Source organism: Rattus norvegicus, chromosome 9, assembly GCF_036323735.1.
Source record: "Rattus norvegicus strain BN/NHsdMcwi chromosome 9, GRCr8, whole genome shotgun sequence".
Lineage (NCBI taxonomy): Eukaryota > Metazoa > Chordata > Mammalia > Rodentia > Muridae > Rattus > Rattus norvegicus.
The window spans coordinates 85,623,700-85,637,461 of NC_086027.1; positions in this window are offsets into that span (position 1 = coordinate 85,623,700).

Consider the following 13,762-nt stretch of genomic DNA (forward strand, 5'->3'; position numbering starts at 1 on the left):
CATATACAGTCACGCATTATTCTACATTCCTTGTGAGCATTTCTGTTTTGAATTTTCAGAATCATAGCACATGTTCACAAAGTTAATAAACTGTGAGCACTGAGGCGAATCCCAGGCAACTCTGAAGCAGTATCGTCCACTACTGTACAAAGGGCATCTGTCAGTACTATTTCAGGGGGGAAAATATCCTAATGCTGACTTTATTTAGTAACACAGCCTTAATCTTACTTGACATTCATTAGCACTTCAGTATTTAGTGTCACACTTTTGAAACTCCCCATCCCACCCCCTTACACACTATTCCCCAAATGAGAATTACATGTAAAGACACAATCCCACTTCCTGCTGCTCTGTAATTGAGAAAAATTAGCTTTCAAAGAAATTTTCAATGTAAGCAGGCCCACTTACATTTATTTATTCAGTGTGTGTGTGTGTGTGTGTGTGTGTGTGTGTGTTTATGTGTGTGTATTTGTACAGATGTATGTGTGCCACAATGTACATGTGTAGATGTAGGTAAGAGAATGATTTGCATGATTCTATCCAGTCTGTCCACCACGTAGGACCAAGTGATCATACTCAAGTTTCCAGGCTTGGCAGTAAGTAGGACCATTACCCACAGAACCATCTTGTTATTGGCCATAGTGCCGCAAACACCAAAAGTCAATGTTTTTCATTGCTGAATGGCTGCATGCTGAATGTGGCAGTGTTGCCAATGTTCAATAAAAGTTACTTCCAGATGAAAACATGCTAAGCTGAAAAGAAAGTAGATAAGAGATCACTATCATAACGAACATACATAGTCTATCAAATGTCATAAATGAACACACAGAACACTATAGGGTTTATTTATTTGAATTTTTGGCTGATTGAGAGCTATGGTTTGCAGATATGGTATGGTGTTACATGTGACCAGAACAAAAAATAATTACAACCACAGTATGGATTCTACCAAATACATATTTTACTATAAAGTAAAATATATCATTGATGAGCTATCATAAGTTGGGGACAGTGTATGCCATAATTTGCTTATTAGTGGACCTGTTGGTGGACTCTGGGCATGCTTCAAGTTGATGCTATTATTAATTTATGCTCCCATCAACATTTGTGTGTAAGTAGTTTGTGAGTGTTTGTATTCATAAAGAGTATTTTCTAAGAAGTCGAATCATTGGTCCTATGACATACGTATGTTTAATTTCATGTGAAACCATGTGTCATGTATTTTAAATTTTATAATTAATTAAATATTTTATTGTGTGAAAAAAATTAAGCATTGGAATGGTCAATCTCCATTGTCAGCTTGAAATCCTGAACCACTGCAGGGGACAAGCCTCAGGGAACACCTGTGATGGTTTACCTAGATTAGGTCAGCCTTGTCCATGCCTGTGAGGATTATCTTGATTACACCCACAGAAATGGAAAGAGTGACCATCTAGAGGATGGCAGCATTGCATGGGCTCAAAAGCAGAGCAATATATGAGGAAGAAGGTGAGCAGAGCACTCCAGCATCCATCACTCTGATCGCTGCCTGCAGATGCAGTAAAACCAGCTCTCAAGAGCCTCTTCCACCATGATGGACTGAGCGTGTGAACTGGGAGTCTGCCTTCCTCGAGGAACTCGGGTTGCTTTGATCCAGGAACTTTATCATAGCAACAGAAACAAGACAGAGCAAACAAACCTAAGGCAACCACGAGACAAGTATTTTTAAAGAGAACTCTCAAGTTTTCACATGTGACCCCGTTATAATTTCCTGCTTTTGGTAGATGAGCCCTTCATTTCCTCTATGACTTACTCTAAACCCCTCTACTATGATCAACACATTAGATTGGTAGAAGGTTTTTCTCTCAGCAGCTGGGTCGCCTGCAGTTTTGTGTGAATCACCTTCGTCTTGAGAAGGTGTGCATAGTTGTCATTTGTAAGTGAAGCAGTGAAGGACCATGTGTTACTTTTTATGGACACTATATTTCTTACTCTCACGCTATTCAGGGAAACTTGGGGAATGAATGAAGAACTTCCCTAGTGGGGTCCAGGATCAGGAAGTATACAAACCAGAGAGAACTTCATAGGGAAAATATCTGAGATGCCCTGCCCCCACTGCTTTGCTTTCCACAATCCGTTTGGATGGAAGAGAAGAATCCCTTCCCTGATTTGGTCTCCTGGTACTCAATCTCTCCTATTCCTGGCACTGAATTTTTTTTTAATTTTTAAATAACCATTTTTGAGACTATAATAAAATTCTATCACATCCTCCTCCCCTTTTGTTGGTCACTTTTGTGTATCTTCTCAAAGAATCAGCAATTAGCTTTGTTAAATCTTTGTGTTGTTTTCATTATTTCCTTGTATTATTAAATTTATGTAATATGACTGAACGACCAAATGCTTGCCTTTAACCCTTGATTCTTTTCTAACCAGAGTCTTCTTTTGGCTTCTCATGCTCAAGTATTTCTTCAGAGTGGTGGTCTCAAAGAACCTCTCATCCTAAACAAAACAAAACAAAACAAAACAAAAAATGATTTTACATGCAACTTACACACGGCTGGGGAACAGATGTTTAGGTCAGGGTCATGATATCTAGGGCAGATTTGGGAAATGTGATGAGAAATATCCCTCAGCAGACACAGCTTAGAAAAAGGAATGTCTGGCAAGCCAGCACACACACTCGCCAATTCTGTTTCAGGCTGAAGAAAACATTAATAGGTCGGATAACATATGAATTAATAGCGTGTTCAAAATAAAATTTAAAATTTCCTTGGCACCAAGTGAGAAGAGTTGAGGGACTTGAGTTTGGTGTTGGCGCATGTTCTTTATAGCGGAAAAAGAAAAACATTTTATGTTAATATTGCCTAAGGTGTAAGCCATTTCCATGATTTGACTTTTCTGTTACTCTTCTGGGAATTTCGGTGGTAACAACCCCAGTATGAGTTAGCGGTGAAAAGGATTTTAAGTAAACCCCTTCGGGGTCTCTGAAACTATTTCAATTCAGGTGTATATGTCTTTATGTCGTGATGGACTTTGTGGGTTGTTGGACATGAAAGAAGTCAATGACAGACAAGGTGGTGACCTTCTGTAGAGGACTTCGCAGGGCAATAAAATGACTAAGTCCCCAGCTGTGTGCATGTCAACTGCTGAACCTCAGAAATAGGGTCATTGGCCAGAGAGAAAGACTTAATTTTATGGAGGTTCAAAAAAAAAGGAGGGGAGCACATGGTGAGGGTAAAGCTGTGACAAAATGTGGACCAAGCTCCTGGCCTACAGGTGTGGGGGAGTCTGGAGGCCGGAGCCCAGCTGGCTTCCTAAGCCCAGAAAGGGAGAAAACAAAGGAACAGAAGATCACTAACGATCCCTAGCATGGCCATAGAGCCCGAGGCTGAGACTATTTCAGGCCAATAATGAGCTTTGGGGCTTGTATAGACTTTTATTTGGCTTTGCTGCATGGAGCCCAGGGGCACCGATCATTAGGAAACAGACATAGTACCTCAGGCTTGTTTGTGTTAGTTTTCCTCACCAGGATGAATTGTGCATTGGCATATATAAGGGAAATTCTCTCTCTCTCTCTCTCTCTCTCTCTCTCTCTCTCTCTCTCTGTCTGTCTTTATCTTTCTCCCCACTTTCCTTTTCTCTAGATAAATTGTGTAAAATAATAAAGTATAGGACGTGTATTGATTGGGATTAATGTGAGCAACGGGAAAGGGGCATTCATCAGAGAATGCTATACCACGTTCATGATAGCCGAACGACAACTGAGCTTGAACAACATAAATACACCCCAGATCACTGTGTGGCAAAGCCAATTCCAGCACTAAAATGACAATATTGCCTCTGTGCATAGCCCAGTTGCTTGGTTTGTCTTCGGGGTGGTATTGGAGCAGCCAGGTGGCAATCTGCTTCCGTGTGTGAGCAGTACTGAGTGTGAATGCTCAGCCGGGGACCCATCGGCTCGTCACTGCACCTGCCTGCCATTTGCCATCGCTGGGACTTTGCGTGACCGTGGAAGTATTCACCAGTGTGGAACAGGATGGAAATTTCCCAGACCTGAAATGCTAATGGCTCGTGGGTGCTGTGCCTTGCAGGGACTTCAAGGTTGGTCTTCATGGTAGTGCAGTGTGCAGGTCTCTCGCTTTTACAGTGGGAATCTTGATTTAGTAACATCTGAAAAGAGACCATTCTGTTTCTTCATGCAGCTTGTGTCAGTGATGGCATAGAAAGTTAAGTATATGTCTCTGTTCCTATTTATACTGAAATTTCCCACCCAGAGTGTGTTTTGGAGATGAGAAATCTCGGTCAAATAATTTCAAAAACAAGACAAAGGGCTGGAAAGATGGTTCAGTGGTTAAGAGCACATACTACTCTCACAGAAGATCTAGGTTTAGTTCCCAGCACCCAAGTGAAACTCAGTAGCATCTGTAATTCCAGCTTCAGGGTTTCTGTCATCATCTTGTGGCCTCCACCAGTACTGCTCACGCATGGTACCCACCCAAACACACACAAAACACTCAGACATGTGAGATACAAATAAAGCTTTAATAACAAATAAGGTAAAACAAAATAAAATAACCCAAAGTAGGTCACTCTTTGCAGATGGAGACTTTCATGTTCTGGAAGAGAAATCACTGGAAGGATTCCGTAACTGGTCAGGAAGGTTTGAAATAAATGCTAAATTACATGAAGGTTGTTGAAGGGGGCAGTTCAAGTTTGACTAACATGCTTGCAAAGGCTAAAGCAATTGAGTTCCACAAATCAGAGAAACAGCCTTGTCCTAAAGGCCCCTTTTAATTGAAGTTCCTTTTAATTGAATTGCCACATTGCCTTAATTACTACGTTTCCCCTAGTTCTTCTAACAAATACCCCATTGACCCCAACGCCAGCAATCTCCATTTCAATGCTGTGAAAGTACCAACGATGAAAAGACATAGGAGCACATTAAGAAAGACCTTAAAGATAAGATTAGTTCTTGAGGGCTGACAGCTAACGACTTCCCAACAAATTATACTACAGAAATTCAAGGTGAACACAGAATCTTTTCTTTCATAATAGATTTATTAGTGCTCTCTCTCTCTCTCTCTCTCTCTCTCTCTCTCTCTCTCTCTCTCTCTCTCTCGTTATTATCCCTATCCCACTGTCTTAGAGTTTCATTGCTGTGAAGAAACAGCATGGTCAAGGCCCCTCTTACAAAGGCAAACACAGTTTCCGAGGTTCAGTCCATTATCATTGTGGTGGTAAGCATGACAGCATTCAGGCAGATATTGCACTAGAGGAACAGAGAGGTCTATATCTTGATCCACAAGCAACAGAAGGAGACTGATTATTGCAGGCAGCCAGGAAGCCTCTTCCATACTTGGCAAAGCTTGAGCACAGGACCCAAAGCCCACCCACACAGTGACACACTTCCTCCAACAAGACCACACCTAATAGTGCCACTTTCTATGGGCTAAGCGTATTGAAACCACCACACCACACCATACCCATATATATAATATTAATATATATTAATATATTATATATACATATATATACATATATATAAAATTTAAGAAGCTCTTTCCCTATCAGTTCTGTCAAGACTGGAATCTCAAGCATTGCTAACCTCCAAGATTAGGGGTCAGTAGGCAATCAGGAGTGTCCTACCCCTAAGTATTCATAGACACAGCGATTGTATTCCACAGTTTTCTGATGCATTATATCTTCTGCTGATGTTGAGGCATTTCCAGTATCTATGTGCACCCTGCTTCTCTCTGCCCTAGGTCAACATACATCTTCTCTAGTGAGCAGTTATTACTCCTAGAAAGTGTAAAAACCTATGAAGGTAGTGCAGTAAAAACTGTCATCAGTTTATCTAGCCTCTGTCTATTTTACTTGGCTTAACATGAAGCAAACTGTCAGGGCCAAGCTCAATAATTGGAGCTGGAAACCTGCAAAATAAGATTAAAGAAATGAGAAAAGAATGCATGTTTCCTGCAAAGCAAATGTTTGTCATTTGCAACACAACTTCCAATTTCTTGTGATTCCATAGAGTAATGAGCTACAAATCAGTAATATTCAATTTACTATTTAACTGTCTTAATACTTCTAGTCACACACTGTCAAGGTAATACCCAGCCTTCTGGATATGGGCCGTGCATCATTTTCATTTGAGACTTCTATTATAACAGACAATATTTAGAGTCTTGGAAGGTGTTATAGATTTGGTTTCAAACTGATTTCTTTCTCCACAGCTGCTTTTGTGGAAAATTAATTTTTTTAAGACTATAGTCTCTGGATACCTGCCATTTATTGATTTCATAAGTTGACTCCAAGGCTGATAGGTGAGTTGTGAATGAATATGTCATTTCCAAAAGAATTGCACCAGCGAGTGAACTGTGAGCCTCCATCAATATGCACTATCCTGACACACATCAAGTAAGGGATTGCTTGACAGTGTGGCAGTCAAAAATTTCCCTAAGTTTAGTAAACACGGGGAATAAGTGAAGTAATGCAAAGATAATATTTAAATCTTTACATGCCCCGGTAACCAGTATTCAAAATGATAAAGTATTTTTGTTATGATAAGATTTATATTTATGAAATTGTTTACAGGTTTTAAGTTTTGCTTTTCTATATAAGCACTGTGTCTGTTTGTTAGGTGCAGTGTGCTCATCTGATGTGTGTCTACCCTGTGACCAAAGAAAGTGAGACGTCTCATCTCTGTTAAGTAGCCACGTTTCTTTATGTTGAAAATGACTGTGCTCCTCACCTAGATTTTTATAAAATCGATAAGCTGTTGGGAACTATTAAGGAAGTTCGATTTCGATGTTTATGCAAAACATGATCCTGTTCATTAAGTCCTGTTCTTAAAATCACCATTTCCTTCTTGCAAACTATCATATCACATATTTCTGTATGCTTCTAGTCCAGTATCATGTCTACAGGCTGTGTGGTTGTCTTATGTAAGTAGTAGAACATATTTATAGCCATATTTCCCTTCCTTTTACTCACTAAACATACTCTTTAATATGTATATATATATGTATATATATGTATATTTGAGGATTTTAGATGTGAGTACTCTAAATTATTTTCACCCTTCCCTTTCACCTCTCAGAGTACTTCCATGCCTTCTATTTATTTGCAAATCCAAGAACTTTTCTTCTTTAAGTGCTATGCAGATTTATTATTTACATACTTATACACATACTCATACTTACTAAGTCTGTATAATGTTGTTCATTTGTATATATGTTTAGGACTGACAATTTGCAATTAAATAACCTATCAGGACCGCATCCCTGGGGAAAACTGACTCACTCATTCTCTCTCTCTCTCTCTCTCTCTCTCTCTCTCTCTCTCTCTCTCTCTCTCAGTAGCCGTTGGTTGCCTCATCTAGGGCTGAGGGCTGGTGAGATTTTCCCTATCTACATTTTGGTTTCTGTAAATAGAAAACTGCAGCTTTAACTTGCACATTTTAACTTCTGTGTAGCGTGCTATCATTCCTCATGTGCACAGATTTCCTTGATGTATATTCCATTCGTGTAGGCATTATAAGCCTGGCTCCAAGAGTAACTCTTGTCTAAGTAGCTGATACACACATGTATGAATTTCAGTATTCATATCCAGAAAAAAAGCTCTGCTCCAAGACTATTTTTAACTTACAAGGTATTGCCATATTGTTCTGCAAAGGAAGACTAACGATTTGTTCTCTTAGTAATAGGGACAGTTACTCTGTGTCTCTACATATTCATCAACTTTTAATATATTTATGTTTAAATATATTTTGCCAAGCCAGTTGCTATGAGATAAAGTTTCAAAGCATTATGAGCTGGATTTTCCTGATATCTTGTAAGAGTTGCACAGCTTTCTGATTTCATTCCTGTAAATGACCCACGGTCTTGGACCTTTCCCTCCTTGGTTGCTTGTGCTTTTCTCATAGATGTAGAGGATTACTTTCAACATCACGTGCTAATCCTACCTTGTTCTCATTTTCAGTCTATTTTCCAGCATCTACTTATCAATTATTTTTCACTGTACTGGTGTGGAAACATTTAATGTAGTCTTAGATGTATATTTTTGCCTGGTGTGCTTTTAGCAAAAAAGATATTTTGCTATCACAGTTTATAAAGAAACCCAATTAAATATTTTAATGAAAGTAAAGTATTTTAATATCCTCTTTTTAATTCCCTGAATTAATTTGGAGATGATATATTATAAAATAAAATTTCCACTTAATTATTTTTGCACAAAGAGAACAACATGGGTCCACTCTAGCCTTCACCCAGTATAAGTCCGTGTCTCTGCTCTATGATAAATTCTTATATGGCTGCTTTCTCTGCAGGCTCTTAACTCTCCGGCATCAAATCGCTTCTCCCCAAGTTAGCACAGTACTTTAATAACTATATGGTTTGAACATTAGATAGAAAGAAAGATAGACAGATAGACAGATAGATAGATAGTTAGATAGATAGATAGATAGATAGATAGATAGATAGATAGATAGATAGATAGGTAGGTAGGTAGGTAGGTAGGTAGGTAGGTAGGTAGATAGATAGATAGATAGATAGATAGATAGATAGATAGATAGATAGATAGAGAGTTCTAAGTCATACATCCTTGTTTGTTTTTCCCTTTATTTATTTGAGGCAAAGTCTCAGGGTCTCACTGTGTCCCTCTGGCTGTCTCACACTCTGTGGATCAATCTGGCTTCTAACTCACAGGGATCTGCTTACCTCTGCCACTAAGTACTAAGATTAAAGTTCTGTGACATCATGTCTGGCCCTTGTTTGTCCTTTAAAATTGTCTGGGCTGCTGTTGAATCTTTACTTTTCAATATACATTTCTGTAATTATCGTTCTAGATTCATGAAAAGCTGCACTGAGATTGCGGTGGTAAATGCTGCGTGCACACTGTAATGGGAAGAATAGGGTCCTCGGGATGTTCAGGGTCCGTATCTACAAGCATGGTGTTCACTAGGCGCCCGCATTTTTATTTTGCACATGTTTCCTGCAGATCTTTTGTTTGATTTATTGTCAGGTATCTTGTGGTTATATTGATATCATTTCATGCTATATTTGAAAAATGCTTTAAATGGCAGGTCGTTGGGTTTTCTATGCTTAATAATGAATTGCAGGGACACTTATGACAGTCTTATTATACATTAAGACTTTGTTTTAGATTTTTTTGTTAATTATATTTATTAAAAATTACCCCTTTGTTATATTCATCCCCTCTTCTTTATGGTTTGCTTAGAAAGGCAGCCAGGAAAAGACTGACTAGGAGAGGTGGTCTCAACTCCCTTGCCTCTCACTGACTGAATACGAACATCTCCATGTGATAATTAGCGTAGTTGGGTGCATATGAAACTTACTAGAGATGGCATTGCTTTTCTATTAGTAAGTCACTGAAGACTTTATCTAAATGGCATTAAACTGCAACATAGTCATCCTATAGCCTTTGTGATGACTGTCGAGTCTGTCAGTGTATAGAGCTATATTACTCTATTACAAGTAATATCATTATAGTCTTCCCTGAATAACTGACCATAAGCCTTCTGTATGTGGACCATGTGCATACATAGATTAGTATAGTAAAGTACTTGGTATTCTGTGCTATTCTTCTACAAATCGTTTCTTCTGTTTTTTTCATATTTAATTTAGATTTTTGTGCTTTATGTTCAAATGAGATTAGTTTTGTATTTTGTTCTTCTAGTATCTGTGCCAGATTTAAGCATCAGAAATATATTAGATTTGTTCTTCTGCAAGAATGGATCTTGCTCTCTTTCTATTTCCACAAACAATCCAAGTAAGAGAGGAATAATATATTCTTTAAAGGTTCAGTGACACAGATGCTATCAAACTCATGTTTTTTGTTGTGTGTGAAAAAGCATTTGCTACCAGCCAAGTCTATAGCCATGCTGTAGCCTATCTAACCTATTCCACATACACATTACCTATAACAAATAAAAATAGTAGTTTTCTGTAAACTTGTATGGCTACCTCTGCAATTTTGTTGGCATAAATTTTATATAATTCTCCTAAGTGTGTTTAAATCTCTATTATGTTTGAAATCACAGCCACAATGATTTCATCTTTTTCACCATTTCTCGTCTTTCCTATAGTATTCTCAGTAGTGTCTGTTTGTATGACATGCATGTCCCTTTATTTCCTCCTATGAGTATTTTATTCTACGAAGGACTGAAACATCCACAGTTTGGTCTTCCTTCTTCTTGAACTTCATGTGGTCTGTGAATTGTATCTTGAGTATTCTGAGCTTCTGGGCTAATATCCACTTAACAGTGAGTGCATACCATGTGTGTTCTTTTGTGACTGGGTTACCTCACTCAGGTTGACATTTTCTAGTTCCATCCATTTGCCTAGAAATTTCATGAAGTCAGTGTTTTTAATAACTGAGTAGTATTCCATTGTGTAAACGCACCACATTTTCTGTATCCATTCCTCTGTTGAAGGGCATCTGGGTTCTTTCCAGCTTCTGGCTATTATAAATAAGGCTGCCATGAACATAGTGGAGCATGTGTCTTTGTTATATGTTGGAACATCTTTTGGGTGCATGCCTAGGACTGGTATAGCTGGATCCTCAGGTAGCACTATATCTATTTTTCTGAGGAACCACCAGACTGATTTCCAGAGTGGTTGTACCAGTCTGCAATCCCACCAACAATGGAGGAGTGATCCTCTTTCTCCACATCTTCACCAGCATCTGCTGCCACCTGAGTTTTTGATCTTAGCCATTCTCACTGGTGTGAGGTGGAATCTCAGGGTTGTTTTGATATGCATTTTCCTGATGAGTAAGTATGTCGAGCATTTCTTTAGATGCTTCTTGGCCATTCAATATTCCTCAATTGAGAATTCTTTGTTTAGCTCTGTACCCCATTTTAAAATAGGATTATTTGGTTTTCTAGAGTCTAACTTCTTGAGTTCTTTGTATATATTAGATATTGGCCCTCTATTGGATGTAGGATTGACAAATATCTTTTCTGGAACTATTTACATCCAGGATCCATTTTGGAATTGGATTGCTGGAGATTCCATGTTCTTTTTTCTGGACTATGCAAGTTAAATGCCAAACTAACAAGGCAGCCTGTTTGCTGCGAGTAGAGAGTTGTTCTCCAGATGAAGTACAGAGCACAGACATATCCCTCAAAATCACACTCTGGCGTACTCCCCATATCCATGGCACACACAAAAGCATCCATACCTATAGATTGAAAGGCTTGTTCTCAAACCACTCTTTTGTCCAGTTCTATTCTAGAAACGTAGGATTCAATTCTGTTCTCTTCTATATCTATAGATCTTTACCTACCAATAAGAAAGCTGGCTCCCGTTACCTTAGATATATTGACTTATTTACTGTTCCTTCTGTCTCTGCCACCATCCATGGTTTACCACACCCCCGCTCCTCCTAGGTTCAGACAGCTAGTAACAAGCTACCTCACCCCAACCCAGATGGGGCAACTCTCTTCTCCCATTGGGTTGTAACCCCCAGTGCCAGATATTCCATCAGGCAACTGCTTTCGTCATCCTGCTCAGCTTCCAAAAATCTCACTTGGGGACATTTCTTTTCATGCTCATCCTCTGTGCGCTTCTTTAAGGTCCTATCCCCCCTCTAGGATACTCATTTGTGTGGGCGCTGTTCATACTTGGTTGTGCTTCTGGGTCTTATCCGCAGACACACCCCTGAAGATCTCCTGAAGGGGAGCATCCATCCTGAAAAGGCGTCGTCCTTAGCATGTTTGCTTCTGCCAGAAACCTTGCTCGGGTTCCAGTGCACACTCCCAACTCTTCATTCAACTCCATGCCCCAGGTAGGTGTCATCATACTCCTGGGTGTGTGTCCACACCCCCTATTAGGCCACCACCTGAGTGTTATATACTTCTGAGTTGCTTTAGCCCTTACTTTTTTTCTTTTTGGTGCATTTCTCTGTTCATCAAGATCTCAGGCTACTAAGCAGATACTGGGGCCAAGATTAGCATTCCTGGCCATTTTGTAGTTAGGTCATTTTCAATGGAAATTCTTTTCCCTCTTGATGGTGAGTCTTCCTTGTCAACAGTCTCAAAGTGGGTAAAGACACAGGGGCCTTTTCTGAATAGCAGGGGTTAAAACAGTGATTCTCCACCCCCAAGAATATTCCCAGCAGAGTAATACAGTAGGGCTTTGGTGGGCTCAGACTTATCTTAATGGCTTCCCTAAAATAATACGACATGGATGACTTACCTCTTACCAAAGACTACTCTGCTACTCATAACAGTGTAATTTAGTAACATGAGCCCCTAAAAATATTTTGCAGCTATAGTTAAAGAACCCTGTTAAAGTGTATGGTAAGTAAGTATGTTAAAATGATTAATCACTTGGAAAGTTACCTTATTTGAACTAAATAAATTTTAATAGATTTTTTTATTCTTCTTTCATATATTACATTCCAACTGTAACTGCCCCTCCCTCCACTCCCCCCAGTCTCTTCTTCCCACCTCCTCTCTCCACCTTTTCCCCTTCAGAAAAGAGCAAGCCTGTGTTTATGTGTGCAAATACATCCTGTGTGCAAATGTGTTTGCATATATGCTATAGTGTGACTGTAAAAGTCAGAGACAGTCTTGGCAGTTGGTCCTCACCTTCTAACCTATTTGAAATAAGCTCCCCACCCCATCCTTCTTCCAGCATGGGCCAAGCTACTGGCCTCTGAGCTAATGGCGATTGTCTTGCTTCTCTCTCTCCCATGTCCGTGTTCGACCCTGGGATCATACGTGCCAGTACTAGTACATGGAACTCCATCCATTCTGAGGATTCAAACCCATATCCTTGTGCTTGCACAGCAGATTATTTATCGACTGACTCAAGTCTCTGGCCTGTTTAATTTGGGGGCTTCGTGTAAAAGCTTAAAATAGAGTAAAATATTACCAAACTTCTTATAACCTTACCATATGACACCTATGTAATAACAGTTAAAATAAGACTAGCTGCTAAACTATATAACATAACCATATTACAGGAATTCTTATGATGAGTTTTAATATTTCTGAGTCTCTCATTGCTCTGAAGAATAAGGTAGAGGTTTTAACAATTTTCTCAGAAATAAAGAATTGTATTAAATTTCAAGATACTGTGACCCTGAATTTAAATCTGAAGCCCGGTTATTCGTTCCTTGTTTCTAGTGTAGCTAATTCATGGTAGAACCAACCAAAAGCTGGCATTGTACACTATTGTTTTGAGATAGCATCTTCTTTCCAGCTTTTCTGAAATCAGATATGTAAGATTAGTGCTATAACTTTAAGCCTATAAGCAAGATACATAAATATAAACAGTAGATCTTTTCCTTATGCAAAGCACAAAATTGCCAATCTGAAAAGCAGCCGTGGCTTCTTCAGCCCTTGACTCTCACTGAGGGTAGGTGATATGTGCCCCCAAGACTTACATCCCGGATTCTACAAAAACAGTTTGTTTCTAAATCACTTATTGCATTATTAGATTCATGCAATTTTAAAATAAAATAGAGCTTGGAGCATGAAGTCACACAAGAAATAAAAATTTCTACTCACTAGTTTGTGATTTCCACATTTAAACATAATCCTTTCCCTCACTTTCTCCCTATTGCACACATAGAAACCCTAGTTATAATACTTATTTTTTAAGGTAATGGGGTATCATATATTTTTCTTGTAAAAGAATATTTGTGGAGAGTTTCTTGAAAGCTTTTAGGATAATTAAGGTAGCTCATGAGTGTTATGAATCTCTATTTTTCATATGTATGTATTCATATCGAACCAACTGTTCTGGAACGTTAC